At 43.2% G+C, this 16,729-nt stretch overlaps 1 protein-coding gene and 1 pseudogene across 1 annotated transcript in view; one reads left to right on the top strand and one right to left on the bottom strand.

Moving 5' to 3' along the window:
• The window catches only part of LOC141271986 (uncharacterized), a 1,184,418-nt gene that overhangs the window by 381,555 nt on the left and 786,134 nt on the right, over nucleotides 1-16,729 (bottom strand). The window lies entirely within an intron of this gene.
• The window catches only part of LOC141272038 (uncharacterized), a 48,976-nt pseudogene that overhangs the window by 10,483 nt on the left and 21,764 nt on the right, over nucleotides 1-16,729 (top strand).

Below are 16,729 nucleotides of genomic sequence, written 5' to 3'. Positions count from 1 at the left end.
TTTAAAGTGTGTTTCCTGTAAGCACGCTATCTGTACCTTTTTTTTGTGAAGTAATCTAAGAATTTGGGCCCTTTTTTCCAGGATGTTAAACCCCTTCACATTGAAGGAGGCATACTTAAATGTCGCCATTGGGTTGAATCTCTCGGCGGTCCGCTCCCCTCAGAGTGAAATAATTGCAAGCATCGATGGACATTTGAAGCAACTGTGGGAAAAAGACAACAGGGTGAAACAAACATAACAAAAGAAACAGTAAGTAAAGAACTACTGTTCGGGGTATAAGTAACCATTTTAAGTAGAACCAAGCGTATGGGGGTACCCGATCGCCTGGCGGTGTCCCTTCAGGGGGAAAGTGACAGCTAAGCATCGTGAACACTAACACTCCTTTTGAGAATTGCGTTGCAGGAAAAAAGACTAACCAACCGACTATGAAAAACATTACTGAAACTTACTGAAAGGCAAAACCATTAAACTCCCACGGGGTTACAGTGGGGTCAACAAATCTAGGTGAATATTCTGTTGATAGGTGCTAGCAAGGTTAAGGCATTAAGACCTATACATTTAGTCAGATATTTGTATGTGCTCCCCAGTGGAGCTACCCGTTTTTCCCTCCTGACTCCTTTCAGGAGAAGACGTTAGGCTATCTTAAGACTAACAGGCAGTTCAAATGAAGTACACCACTAAACATGGGCCTCCAGATTCAGGGTCCTTTTCTGGGCATCTGCGGCGGTCGCTGGGAGCGCTTGGTGACTCTCTGGGGGAGATTAATAGAAGATGAAGCATCTCTGTCCCGCCCACGGCGAGGTCCGCCGTCCTCTAAAGCTGAAGACAGTGTGAAAAACTGGAACCACTGTGGGATCGATATTTGTGGGAGATTGAGTTGTTTTAAAAAGTCCGGCAGGTCTCCCGGGGTGAGTAGTCTCGCCGAGTGTCCATTGTGTCTAACTTGAAGGGAGAACGGGAAACCTCAACGGTAGGGGATATCCCGTTCCCTGAGTGCGTCTGTGAGTGGTTTCAAAGCAGCGCTCATTGATAATGTCCGCCTAGACAAGTCAGGGAGGATCATCAACTGCTTGCCTTTGTACATTGTTGCAGAGCTGTCCCTAGATTTGAGCAAGATCTCCTCCTTAGCTTTGTAGTAGTGGACTCGACAGATGACATCTCTTGGTTTATTGGGGTCTAAGTCCATAGGGCGTAATGCCCTGTGAGCTCTGTCTAGCTCTATCACGGAGGAAGGGGGGACCCCTAGTATTTTATTGAATATGTGATTAAGAGTGGAGGGTAAGTCCGCAGTAACCACCGATTCCGGCAAGCCCCTGATGCGTAGATTGTTTCGTCTTCCGCGGTTCTCCAAGTCGTCCAGGTGAGATTGGAGGTTGATGATATGGGCAGATTGGATGTGTATTGTATCCTGGAGCGCTGTGATAGTGGCAGAGGTAATAGTCATGTTCTGTTCTATGGTGTCCACTCTCATTGTCAGGGTAACCACATCAGATTGCAGTTTTGCGAATTCCTGTTTGCACTCCTCTACGATGTATTTTGCAAATGAGGTCATATCCTCTTTAGTTGGGAAAGATTGCAAAAGTGTTTGAATGTCAGCCAAAGTCACTGGTCGTGAGCTCGCGGCCCATGATGGTGCTGGTTGTGGTGCAATTGAGGGTTCTGTGGAAGTAGGATATTTAGTGGCATCAACCATGGATTGTTCGGTTTGTTTTCTTAGAAGTTGTGGAACCCCTGTTAGAGGCTCTGAAGAGAGATCCATGAGATTCTGAGCAGGCTCCAAAGGGGTTAATATATGATCCTGAGCACACAGTGAGCTGTGATTAAATGCTTTTTGTAAGCCAGCTGTATTTCCCTGTGTGGATAGTTGACTCAAAAGGGCCCTCTGTGGAGGTATGTTATCAGGAGGGATAGGGTTAGTTAATCTTCTGCAAGGAGCTGTCAGATCCTGTTCTGTTTCAGATGCACAAACTCCACTTTCACTTTCCACTGTATCTCTGTGTAGTGGCTGGTGTGCATTCACTCCCTCCTGTGCCCTGCCCCCTCTGTGCATGTCTGTCTCTGACTCCACACAGAAGGCCAGCGCCATCTTGGACATAACATGTGTACTTGTAGGAGATGTAACTGCAGTACTTCAAAGTAGCCACCTTTTGCTTTGATGACTGCTTTGCACACTCTTGGCATTCTCTTGATGAGCTTCAAGAGGTAGTCACCGGAAATGGTTTTCACTTTACAGGTGTGCCCTGTCACGTTTAATAAGTGGGATTTCTTGCCTTATAAATGGGGTTGGGACCATCAGTTGTGTTGTGCAGAAGTCTGGTGGATACACAGCTGATAGTCCTACTGAATAGACTGTTAGAATTTGTATTATGGCAAGAAAAAAGCAGCTAAGTAAAGAAAAACAAGTGGCTATCATTACTTTAAGAAATGAAGGTCAGTCAGTTCGAAAAATTGGGCAAACTTTGAAAGTGTCCCCAAGTGCAGTTGCAAAAACCATCAAGAGCTACAAAGAAACTGGCTCACATGAGGACCGTGCCAGGAAAGGAAGACCAAGAGTCACCTTTGCTTCTGAGGATAAGTTTATCCAAATCATCAGCCTCAGAAATCGCAGGTTAACAGCAGCTCAGATTAGAGACCAGGTCAATGCACACAGAGTTCTAGCAGCAGACACATCTCTACAGCAACTGTTAAGAGGAGACTTTGTGCAGCAGGCCTTCATGGTAAAATAACTGCTAGGAAACCACTGCTAAGGACAGGCAACAAGCAGAAGAGACTTGTTTGGGCTAAAGAACACAAGGAATGGACATTAGATCAGTGGAAATTTGTGCTTTGGTCTGATGAGTCCAAATTTGAGATCTTTAGTTCCAACCACCGTGTCTTTGTGCGACGCAGAAAAGGTGAACGGATGGACTCTACATACCTAGTTCCCACCGTGAAGCATGGAGGAGGAGGTGTGATGGTGTGGGGGTGCTTTGCTGGTGACACTGTTGGGGATTTATTCAAAATTGAAGGCATACTGAACCAGCATGGCTATCACAACATCTTGCAGCGGCATTAGGTTCCATCCGGTTTGCATTTAATTGGACCATCATTTATTTTTCAACAGGACAATGACCCCAAACACACCTCCAGACTGTGTAAGGGCTATTTGACCAAGAAGGTGAGTGATGGGGTGCTATGTCAGATGACCTGGCCTCCACAGTCACCAGACCTGAACCCAATCGAGATGGTTTGGGGTGAAGGCAAAAGGGCCAACAAGTGCTAAGCATCTCTGGGAACTCCTTCAAGATTGTTGGAAGACCATTTCCGGTGACTACCTCTTGAAGCTCATCAAGAGAATGCCAAGGAGTGTGCAAAGCAGTCATCAAAGCAAAAGGTGGCTACTTTGAAGAACCTAGAATATAAGACATATTTTCAGTTGTTTCACACTTTTTTGGTAAGTATATAATTCCACATGTGTTAATTCATAGTTTTGATGCCTTCAGTGTGACTGTACAATTTTCATAGTCATGAAAATACAGAAAAATCTTTAAATGAGAAGCTGTGTCCAAACTTTTGGTCTGTACTGTATATATATATATATATACACTGCTCAAAAAAATAAAGGGAACACTCAAATAACACATCCTTGGCGTGCTGTGCTGGCTTACATTTCTGCCTTTTGGCATGCTGCGCTGGCTTCCTTTTTGCCTTTTGGCGTGCTGCGCTGGCTTCCATATCTGCCTTTTGGTGTGCTGCGCTGGTCTCCATTTCTGCCTTTTGGTGTGCTGTGCTGGCTTCCATTTCTGCCTTTATTTCCGCCTTTCTGCGCCCTGCTTCTGCTGCCTCTACTTCCTTCTCAGTTTTCCTTTGTGCAAAAGCAGCTTGTACCTTAGTAGCCTCGGCTTCAGCACGTGCTCTTATAAGCTGTTTGCTGAGGGTTGAAGATTTTGAAGAACGTGACTTAGATGATCGCTTTAACTGCCTGGCTGAGCCAGAAATGCGAGATGACATCTCGGCCATTAGTGCAATTCTTACCTCTGTCTTGGCTTTGATATCACACACCATGCAGTCTCTCTCAGAGTTAAGTTGTTGGAAGGCTTGCAGCTCTTTACAGGAAATAGATGTATTACCTTTTTGTAGAACTGTGACATATCCATCTATTCTTTTGACATACAGTTGATAATCTGAACACAGTTGTGCAAGGGCTCCTTCTGGTGGTAGTTTGAGAGAAGCAGGCTGAGAGAGGCTGTTAATGTGACTCAGCAGTTTTTGCCATAAGTCTGCTATAACACAGGAAAGTTCGTGTTTAGTGGTTTCAAAGTTCTCTCTAACTTTCCATGTAGGTTTTGTAGGACTTTTGGCCTTCTCACTGGACGGTGGATCAAGCTCTATACATTCTTCATCTAACAATGGGTGTGGCAGAGACCGTGTAGTCTTCCCCTCAGCCATAATAATTTATAGGGAGAAGAAACACCGGATGATCTTTTATATGCTAAGAGCAGATGCTCTAATGCAGGGGTCTCAAACACGTGGCCAGAGGGCCACATGCGGCCCCTGAGGCTGCTTAATGCAGCCCGCAGGCACCGGAGCCCCCATAGTGATTGCAGCCTAGTCCTGAGGGCTGTCAAAGTCAGTGATTCTTTTCAGTTGAATGTTCTACAAGTTATTGACCTACATGGGCCATTACTACAAGATGAGGACCAGGATGGGCACATTACTACAAGATGGGGACCAGGATGGGCACATTAGTACAAGATGGGCACTAAACTGGGCACATTACTACAAGATGGGGACCGGGATGGGCATATTACTACAAGATGGGGACCAGGATGGGCACATTAGTACAAAATGGGCACTAGAATGGGCACATTACTACAAGATGGGGACCGGGATGGGCATATTACTGCAAGATGGGGACAAGGATGGACACAATACTACAAGAAGGGCACTGGGATGTGCACATTACTACAAGAAGGGCACTGGGATGGGCACATTCACATCCTGTGAATCTGACCCAATCCCGTCCCACCTCATCCCCAAGCTTATCACTATCTTCATACCAACCCTAACCCACCTTTTCAACCTGTCACTAACAACTGGTGTCTTCCTCTCATGCTTCAAACATGCCTCGATCACACCCATCCTCAAAAAAACCTCCCTTGACCCATCCTCTTTGACTAGCTATCGCCCCAAATCACTTCTCCCCTATGCCTCAAAACTACTGGAACAACATGTCCACTTTGAACTGTCCTCCCACCTCTCCTCCTGCTCTCTCTTTGACCGTCTCCAATCTGGTTTCCGACTGCACCATTCTACTGAAACTGCCCTGACTAAAGTCACCAATGACCTACTAACCGCCAAATCCAAGTGACACTACTCTGTCCTCCTCTTCCTAGACCTGTCATCTGCCTTTGACACAGTGGACCATTCCCTCTTACTACAGACTCTCTCATCTCTCGGCATCACAGACTTGGCCCTATCTTGGATCTCTTCATACCTAACAGAAAGGACATTCAGTGTCTCCCACTCACACACCACCTCTTTATCTCGCCCCCTATCTGTCAGTGTCCCCCAAGGTTCAGTCCCAGGACCCCTCCTCTTCTCCATCTACACCTTTGGCTTGGGACAGCTCATAGAGTCTCACGGATTTCAGTATCACCTCTATGCTGATGACACACAGATCTACCTCTCCGGACCCGACATCTCATCCCTACTAACCAAAATCCCACAATGTATGTCCGCTATTTCATCCTTCTTCTCTGCTAGATTTCTAAAGCTTCACATGGACAAAACAGAATTCATCATCTTTCCACCATCTCATTCACCCCCCCCCCCCCCCACCCGACCTATCTATCAACGTCAATGGCTGTTCACTCCACCCAGTTCCGCAAGCTCGCTGCCTTGGGGTAACCCTGGACTCTGATATCTCTTTCAAACTCCATATCCAAGCCCTTTCCAAGTCTTGCCGACTTCAGCTCAAAAAATATCTCCCAAATTTGCACATTCCTCAACCACGAATCTGCAAAAACATTAGTGCATGCCCTCATCATCTCCCGCCTCAACTACTGCAACCTCCTGCTCTGTGGCCTCCCTTCCAACACTCTTGCACCCCTCCAATCTATCCTAAACTCTGCTGCCCGACTAATCCACCTGTCCCCCCAGTATTCCCTGCCCTCTCCTCTCTGTCAATCCCTTCACTGGCTCTCCATTGCCCAGAGACTCCAGTTTAAAACCCTACCCATGGCATACAGAGCCATCCACAACCTGTCTCCTCCATACATCTGTGACCTAGTCTCCCGATACATACCTGCACACAACCTCCGATCCTCACAAGATCTCCTGCTCTACTCCCCTCTTATCTCCTTTTCCCACAATCTCATGCAAGATTTCTCCCCTACTCTGGAACTCTCTACCCCAACATATCAGACTCTCGCCTACCGTGGAAACCTTCAAAAGGAACCTGAAGATCCATCTCTTCCAACAAGCATACAACTTGCAATAACCCTCGCTCCACCATACCACTGCACAACCACCTCTGCCTTCACCTACTGTATCCTCACCCATTCCTTGTAGACTTAGCCCTCGCGGGTCGGGTCCTCGCTCCTCCTGTACCAGTCGCCATCACGTTTTGTTCAAGATTATTGTAATTGTTCTTGTGTGTATACCCTTTTTTCACAGGTAAAATACCATGGAATAAATGGTGCTATAATAATAAATAATAATAATTACTACAAGATGGGGACCGGGATGGGCACATTACTAAAAGATGGGGACCGGGATGGGCACATTACTACTAGATGGGGACCAGGATGGGCACATTACTACAAGATGGGGACCAGGATGGGCACATTACTACAAGATGGCGACCAGGATTATTATTATTATTATTATGATGAGGATGAGGCATTACTACAAGTTAGGGATGAGGATGAACACATTACTACAAGATAGGAACCAGGATGGGCACATTACTACAAGATGGGGACCAGGATTGGCATATTACTACAAGATGGGGACCAGGATTGGCACATTACTACAAGATGGGGACCAGGATGGGCACATTACTACAAGATGGCGACTAGGATGAGGCATTACTACAAGTTAGGGATGAGGATGGACACATTACTACAAGATAGGAACCAGAATGGGCACATTACTACAAGATGGGGACCAGGATGGGCATATTACTACAAGATGGGGACCAGGATGGGCACATTACTACAAGATCGGGACCAGGATGGGCACATTACTACAAGATGGGGACCAAAATGTGGGACATTACTAAAAGATGCGGACAAGGATGGGGACATTATTACAAGATGGGGAAACTACTACACGATGGGGACATTACTATAAGAAGTTGGTCAGAAATGGTGCTAATTGTAAGAAAAAAAATCACTGTATGTGGCCAATTAGGGGACACAAAAAGGAAATAGAAATGGTAAAAACTGTAAAACTGTAAACTTGTAAAAACTATAAAACTGTACCATAGCCCATAAAATGAATGCCATTTAAAAGAATAAAATAAAAAAGCTAAAAATGTTCAAAAAAATATCGAAAAGGTGTATAGAAAACACTGGTATCATTAAAAGTTTCATATCATTCTGCACAGAATGCGGCCCTTCAAATTCACATTTTTTCTATGTGCGGCCCATATACTTATCCGAGATTGAGACCCCTGCTCTAATGACTGTTCTGTAGCTTTATAGAAGCTGTGACTGGCTTTACAGATGAATCTGGCAAAGTCTTTTTACTATTCTGACTCTGTGCTGCAAGTATAGGGCGCTGTGAGACCCCGTTTCTAGGCTGCCTCTTTTAACCCTACTCACATGGAAGCAATGTCCCCAGATAGTTTTTCTCGGCTTCTGGATGGCACATTGGTGAACATTCAGAAGAAGCTTTATTTTCTTTAAGAATGCTTGTTGAAATGCATACAGCTGCAGGTAAAAAGACTTTTCTCAGATACAGACTGAGCGCACATGAGTGATAGAAAGCAGAGGGTGGTTATCAATGGAGTAAGCTCAGGGGGTGTCAGGGTTACTAGCGGGGTGCCTTAAGGGTCTGACTTGGGCCCTATGTTATTTAATATATTTATTAATGATCTAGTGGAAGGGTTGCATAGTAAAATAGCAATATTTGCAGATGATACTAAACTTTGTAAAGTAGTTAATACAGATGAGGATAGGGCACAGCTACAGGAGGATTTAGATAAATTTAGGAGTTGGGCCAAAAAATGGCAAATGGGGTTCAATGCCGATAAATGTAAGGTCATGCACATGGGAAAGAAAAACAGCAGTCACCCATACATATTAAATGGGAAACCGTTGGGGAAATCTGACATAGAGAAGGACCTGGGCGTCTTGGTTAATAGCAAATTAAATTGTAGTGCCCAGTGTCAGGCAGCAGCTGCGAAGGCAAACAGAGTCATGGCATGCATCAGAAGAGGAATAGGGGCATATGATGAGAACATTGTTCTTCCTCTGTATAAAGCGCTGGTAAGGCCGCACTTAGAATATTGTGCACAGTTCTAGGCTTCGGTGCTCAGGAAAGACATATTGGAGCTAGAGAGGGTACAAAGGAGGGCGACTAAGGTAATAAAGGGAATGGAGGGACTAGAATACCCAGAGAGGTTGTCAAAATTAGGCCTATTTACGTTGGAAAAGAGAAGGCTTAGGGGAGACCTCATAAACATGTATAAATACATCAGGGGGCAGTACAGAGATCTCTCCCATGACCTGTTTATACCAAGGATGGTGACAAAGACGAGGGGGCACACTATGCATCTGGAGGAAAGGAGGTTCCTGCACCAGCATAGAAGGGGATTCTTTACGGTTAGAGCCGTGAGACTCTGGAACTCTCTGGGAGAGGAAGTGGTGATGTCCAACTCACTTAATGAGTTCAAGAGAGGCCTGGACGCCTTTCTTGAGAACAATAAAATTACATCTTATGCTTAGTGATAGTTAATTAATCCAGGGATTTAATCTGACTGCCAGATTGGTGTCGGGAAGTGAATTTTTCCTCAATGATGTAAATTGGCCTATACCGCATGGTTTTTTTTTTTGCCTTCCCCTGGATCAACGCTGCGGAATAGCTGCAGTGCACAAGAAATAGGCTGAACTGGATGGACGCTTGTCTTTTTTCGGCCTTATAAACTATGTAACTATGAGCTTCTATCATGGCTAAAATGGAGAATGTGAAGGAACATGAAGAAGAAGGGATGGGTTAGTTACATTACAGCCACATCAGAGGGAGACAGGGAGAGGGAAAGGACAAACTTCTAAGAAAAGCAAACAATACTGAAATGCAATGAAACAGCAATACATAGCAACTGTAAGAAGTGCAATATAGTTTGTAAAATTCCCAATCATGGGACATAACAATAATGGTTTGCTGGACTGCTGTAGCTTGTGACAAAAGTTATGTACCCCCACATGTAATCGGAAAGTTCCTGACTTTGCATAATGCCGAAGAAGCATTCGTGAAGTGTTGTGCATGCTATCTGATGTATATAGTTCTCATTAAGTTCTTGATAACTAAAGAAAAGTTTATTTTTGGACTTTGGTCTACTTCAGTCTGGAGATATGACCCCACCAAATAAGTGTATGTGTGCATATGTATATATATATATATATACAGTTATATGAAAAAGTTTGGGCACCCCTATTAATCTTAAGCTTAATGTTTTATAAAAATTGGTGTTTTTGCAACAGCTATTTCAGTTTGATATATGTAATAACTGTTGGACACAGTAATGTTTCTGCCTTGAAATGAGGTTTATTGTACTAACAGAAAATGTGCAATCTGCATTCAAACAAAATTTGACAGGTGCATAAGTATGGGCACCTCACCAGAAAAGTGACATTAATATTTAGTAGATCCTCCTTTTGCAAAAATAACAGCCTCAAGTCGCTTCTTGTAGCTTTTAATGAGTTCCTGGATCCTGGATGAAGGTATTTTTGACCATTCCTCTTTACAAAACAATTCCAGTTCAGTTAAGTTTGATGGTTGCCGAGCATGGACAGCCCTCTTCAAATGATCCCACTGATGTTCAATGATATTCAGGTCTGGGGACTGGGATGGCCATTCCAGAACATTGTAAGTGTTCCTCTGCATGAATGCCTGAGTAGATTTGGAGCGGTGTTTTGGATCATTGTCTTGCTGAAAGATCCATCCCCTGCGTAACTTCAACTTTATCACTGATTCTTGAACATTATTGTCAAGAATCTGCTGATCCTGAGTGGAATCCATGCGTCCCTCAACTTTAACAAGATTCCCGGTGCCGGCATTGGCCACACAGCCCCAAAGCATGATGGAACCTCCACCAAATTTTACTGTGGGTAGGAAGCGTTTTTCTTGGAATGCTGTGTTTTTTGCCGCCATGCATAACGCCTTTTTGTATGACCAAACAATTCAATCTTGGTTTCATCAGTCCACAGGACCTTCTTCCAAAAAGAAATTGGCTTCCCCAAATGTGCTTTTGCATACCTCAGCCGACTCTGTTTGTGGCGTGCTTGCAGAAACGGCTTCTTTCGCATCACTCTCCCATACAGCTTCTCCTTGTGCAAAGTGCGTTGTATAGTTGACCGATGCACAGTGACACCATCTGCAGCAAGTTGATGCTGCAGCTCTCTGGAGGTGGTCTGAGGATTGTCCTTGACTGATCTCATCATTCTTCTTCTCTGCCTTTCTGATGTTTTTCTTGGCCTGCCACTTCTGGCCTTAACAAGAACTGTCCCTGTGTTCTTCCATTTCCTTACTATGTTCCTCACAGTGGAAACTGACAGGTTAAATCTCTGAGACAGCTTTTTGTATCCTTCCCCTGAACAACTATGTTGAATAATCTTTGTTTTCAGATCATTTGACAGTTGTTTTGAGGAGCCCATGATGCCACTCTTCAGAGGAGATTCAAACAGGAGAACAACTTGCAAGTGGCCACTTTAAGTAGCTTTTCTCATGATTGCATACACCTGGCTATGAAGTTCAAAGCTCAATGAGGTTACAAAACCAAAAAAAGTGCTTTAGTAAGTCAGTTAAAAGTAGGTAGGAGTATTTAAAACAAGAAAATGATAAGGGTGCCCATACTTATGCACCTGTCAAATTTTGTTTGAATGCAGATTGCACATTTTCTGTTAGTACAATAAACCTCATTTCAAGGCAGAAACATTACGTGTCCAACAGTTATTACATATATCAAACTGAAATAGCTGTTGCAAAAACACCAATTTTTATAAAACATTAAGCTTAAGATTAATAGGGGTGCCCAAACTTTTTCATATAACTGTATATATATATATAGTACAGACCAAAAGTTTGGACACACCTTCTCATTTAAAGATTTTTCTGTATTTTCATGACTATGAAAATTGTACATTCACACTGAAGGAATCAAAACTATGAATTAACACATGTGGAATTATATACTTAACAAAAAAGTGTGAAACAACTGAAAATTTGTCTTATATTCTAGGTTCTTCAAAGTAGCCACCTTTTGCTTTGATGACTGCTTTGCACACTCTTGGCATTCTCTTGATGAGCTTCAAGAGGTAGTCATAAAAAAGCCAGACTGGAATTTGCCAAACTACATGTTGACAAGCCACAAAGCTTCTGGGAGAATGTCCAATGAACAGATGAGACAAAAATGGAAGTTTTTGGCAAGGCACATCAGCTCTATGTTCACAGACGGAAAAAATAAGCATATCAAGAAAAGAACACTGTCCCAACTGTGAAACATGGAGGAGGCTCTGTTATGTTCTGGGGCTGCTTAACTGCATCTGGCATAGGGTGCCTTGAATCTGTGCAGAGTATAATGAAATCTCAAGACTATCAAGGGATTCTAGAGAGAAATGTGCTGTCCAGTGTCAGAAAGCTTGGTCTCAGTCACAGGTCATGGGTCTTGCAACAGGATAATGACCCAAAAAACACCCAAAAATGGCTAAGAGGAAAACATTGAACTATTCTGAATTGGCCTTCTATGAGCCCTGACCAAAATCCTATTGAGCATCTTTGGAAACAGCTGAAACATGCCGTCTGGAAAAGGAAACCTTCAAACACGAGACAACTGGAGCAATTTGCTCATGAGGAGAGAGGTGCAGAAGTCTTATTGACTGTTACAGGAATCGTTTGATTGCAGTGATTGCCTCAAAAGGTTGTTCAACAAAATGTTAAGAATACCATTATTTCTGTCCAGCCTATTTCATGAGTTTAATTTTTAAAACAATTCTGTGGAAGCAGGGTTGAAAAGCAATGACTGACTTTCATTTGTTCATTTTCATAGATTTTTCATTTATTATTATTTTTGTCAGATTCAAGTTATTTCTGTGACCATTGTGGGTTTTTCTTTCATTAAACGAGGAGTGCCAACAATTTTGACCACGTGTGTGTGTGTGTATATATTGTAGGGATTTGCTCACTTGGGTGCGACGGGAGGAGACAAGGAAGCATATTCCTTTAAAAGTCCATGTCGGTTTATTGCTTCATAAACCAACAAGCGAAAAAGGAAAAACAAACAGCCTTTAGTTCCGGCAAAGAAAAGTAAAGTGTCCTTTAAGCAGGTCTCTTCTTAGCCAGTCCTGTTGGCACACAGGCTGGGTAGCGTCCAGTGTCCTCGCTCGGTCTGGAGACAACCACACAAGGCCAAACTAGGGCCTCCATTTTATAGGCTGTTAACCACACCCAGAGGTGAGGTATGTGGGTAGCTGGACCCCCCCATCTCTCCAAGGTACCCACTACATGCACTAGAGAAACACTCCAGGTTACATCACATTACTCCAGGACAGCCATCTCTGTGACACATATTTCCCATCGACTATGCGACCATTAGCCACCTTATTATATATACAGTACAGACCAAAAGTTTGGACACACCTCATTTAAAGATTTTTCTGTATTTTCATGACTTTGAAAAGATATTATTCTTTTGTGGTTGGAGGGCCCAATTACAGCTATTGCTGTGGGACCTGTGTTTTATAGCTACACCACTGTGTATAGGATGTGTATAGGATAATAAAGTTGTTATGGATGTGACTTAACTAACATTGTGCAGCGAGTCTGTTTTCCCTATGGTTACAGATTTCTCTCATTGCTAAAATTGTAATATTTTTTTTCACGTTAAACCTTTTTTTAAACAACTCTCATTAGTGCGATCATACAACATACAAGCCTCTGATTGCTGAGGTGATACACTGTACTACTGTAGTGAAGTGTATCATCTCTGTCTGTCAGTGTAATACTAACGGCCCCATACACATAAGATACAGGTGCAACTCACTAAATTAGAATATCATCAAAAAGTTAATTTATTTCAGTTCTTCAGTACAAAAAGTGAAACTCATACACTACCGTTGAAAAGTTTGGGGTCATTTAGAAATTTCATTATTTTTGAAAGAAAAGCACATTTTTTTTCAATGAAGCTAACATTAAATGAATCAGAAATACACTCTATACATTGTTAATGTGGTAAATGACTATTCTAGCTGCAAACGTCTTGTTGTTATTGCAATATCTACATAGGTGTATAGAGGCCCATTTCCAACAACCACCACTCCAGTGTTTTACTGGTACATTGTGCTTGCTAACTGTGTAAGAAGGCTAATGGATGTTTAGAAAACCCTAGAAAACCCTTGTACAAGTATGTGAGCCCAGCTGAAAACGGTTTGGCTGATTTGAGAAGCTATAAAATTGACCTTCCTTTGAGCTAGTTGAGAATCTGGAGCATTACATTTGTTTGTTCTATGAAACTCTCAAAATGGCCAGAAAAAGTGAACTTTCATGTGAAACTCGACAGTCTATTCTTGTTCTAAGAAATGAAGGTTATTCCATACGAGAACTTGCCAAGAAACTGAAAATTTTCTACAATGGTGTGTACTACTCCCTTCAGAGGAGAGCACAAACAGGCTTTAACCAGAGTAGAAAGAGAAGTGGGAGCCCCCCCTGCACAACTGAGCAACAAGACAAGTACATTAGAGTCTCTAGTTTGAGAAATCGACGCCTCACGACTCCTCAACTGGCAGCTTCATTAAATAGTACACGCAAAACGCCAGTGTCAACGTCTACAGTGAAGAGGCAACTCCGGGATGCTGGCCTTCAGGGCAAAGTGGCAAAGAAAAAGCCATATCTGAGACTGGCTAATAAAAGGAAAAGATTAATATGGGCAAAAGAATACAGACATTGGACAGAGGAAGATTGGAAAAAGTTTTATGGACAGACGAATCAAAGTTTGAGGTGTTTGGATCACACAGAGGAACATTTGTGAAACGCAGAACAACTGAAAAGATGCTGGAAGAGTGCCTGACGCCATCTGTCAAGCATGGTGGAGGTAATGTGATGGTCTGGGGTTGCTTTGGTGCTGGTAAAGTGGGAGATTTGTACAAGGTAAATGGGATTTTGAACAAGGAAGGCTATCACTCCATTTTGCAATGCCATGCCATACCCTGTGTACAGCGCTTGATTGGAGCCCATTTTTATCCTACAACAGGACAGTGACCCAAAGCACACCTCCAAATTATGCATGAACTATTTAGGGAAGAAGCAGGCAGCTGGTATTCTATCTGTAATAGAGTGGCCAGCGCAGTCACCAGATCTCAACCCCATTGAGCTGTTTTGGGAGCAGCTTGACCGTATGGTACGCAAAAAGTGCCCATCAAGCCAATCCAACTTGTGGGAGGGGCTTCAGGAAGCATGGGGTGAAATTTCTCAAGATTACCTCAGCAAATTAACAGCTAGAATGCCAAACGTCTGCAATGCTGTAATTGTTGCAAAGGGAGCATTCTTTGACGAAAGCAAAGTTTGAAGGAGAAAATTATTCTTTCTAATAAAAATCATTATTTCTAACCTTGTCAATGTCTGGACTATATTTTCTATTCATTTTGCAACTCATTTGATAAATAAAAGTATGAGTTTTCATGGAAAACACAAAATTGTCTGGGTGACCCCAAACTTTAGAATGGTAGTGTATATTATATAGTCATTACAAACAGAGTGATCTATTTCAAGTGTTTATTTCTGTTAATGTTGATGATTATGGCTTAGAGCCAATGAAAACACAAAAGTCATTATCTCAGTAAATTAGAATACTTTATAACACCAGCTTGAAAAATGTTTTTAAAATCCGAAATGTTGGCCTACTGAAATGTATGTTCAATAAATGCACTCAATACTTGGTCAGGGCTCCTTTTGCATCACTTACTGCATCAATGCGGCGTGGCATGGAGGCGATCAGCCTGTAGCACTGCTGAAGTGTTATGGAAGCCCAGGTTGCTTTGATAGCAGCCTTCAGCTCGTCTGCATTACATCCTCTTGTCCACTACTTTCACATTGATGCCCTATCCGTAGGATAAGGCATCAATGTTTAATCGGCTGGGATCCCGCATCCCCGCCGATCAGCTCTTATCGGTGCCGGCAGCGGCGGCCGCCGGCAGAAAGTGCTTAGTTGTAGTGGCCGCCACGGGGTACTGCACATCCACCTCTTAATCAGTTCAATGGGAGGTGGGCGTGCAGTACTCCGCGGCGGCCACTGCAACTTGACCGCCAAGCACCGCAGGTAAGGACTTCCGGCCGGGCCGCCGCCGGCATCGGTAGCAGCTGATAGGCGGGGGTGCCGATCATACATTGATGCCCTATCCTGCGGATACAGTGATACTGTTGTTTTTAAACCAGGTATTTGTACTTTTGGCAGTGTGGACGGGTGCCAAGTCCTGCTGGAGAATGAAATTTCCATCTCCAAAAAGCTTGTCGGCAGAGGGAAGCATGAAGTGCTCTAAAATTTCCTGGTAGACGGCTGCGCTAACTTTGGTCTTGATAAAAGACAGTGGACCTACACCAGCAGATGACATGGCTCTCCAAACCATCACTAATTGTGGAAACTTCACACTAGACCTCAAGAAGCTTGGATTGTGTGCCTCACCACTCTTCCTCCAGAATCTGGGACCTTGATTTCCAAATGAAATGCAAAACTTACTTTCGTCTCAAAACAACACCTTGGACCACTGAGCAAGAGTCCAGGTCTTTTTCTCCTTGGCCCAGGTAAGACGCTTCTGGCGTTGTCTATTGGTCATGAGTGGCTTGACACAAGGAATGCAACACTTGTAGCCCATGTCCTGGATACACCTGTATGTGATGGTTCTTGATCCTTACTCCAGCAGCAGTCCACTCTTTGTGAATCTCCCCAAAATTTTTGAATGGCCTTTTGTTAACAAGGCTGAGTTTATCCCAGTTGCTTGTGCACCTTTTTCTACCACACTTTTTCCTTCCACTCAACGATCCATTAATATGCTTGGATACAGCACTCTGAACAGCCAGCTTCTTTAGCAATGACATTTTGTGGCTTACCCTCCTTGTGGAGTGTGTCAATGACTGCCTTCTGGACATCTATCAAGTCAGCAGTCTTCCCCATGATTGTGGAGCCTACTGAAACAGACGAAGGGACCTTTTTAAACGCTTAGGAAGCCTTTGCAGATGTTTTTTGTTAATTATTCTTATTTACTGAGATAATGACTTTTGTGTTTTCATTGGCCGTAAGCCATAATCATCAACATTAACAGAAATAAACACTTGAAATAGATCACACTGTTTGTAATGACTCTATATAATATATGAGTTTCACTTTTTGTATTGAAGAACTGAAATAAATTAACTTTTTTGATGATATTATAATTTAGTGAGATGCACCTGTAAGTGTTGGCTGAACGGTCATTTGGCAGACAGCTATCTCTCCCAACTCCTCCATACACGCAAATATTCCAACTTTCCTGTG

Source organism: Phyllobates terribilis, unplaced genomic scaffold, assembly GCF_046119375.1.
Source record: "Phyllobates terribilis strain yellow unplaced genomic scaffold, ASM4611937v1 Scaffold_5__5_contigs__length_657084704, whole genome shotgun sequence".
NCBI lineage: Eukaryota > Metazoa > Chordata > Amphibia > Anura > Dendrobatidae > Phyllobates > Phyllobates terribilis.
Note: the sequence above shows the minus strand (reverse complement) of the source record. Positions and strands in the feature narration are given on the sequence as shown.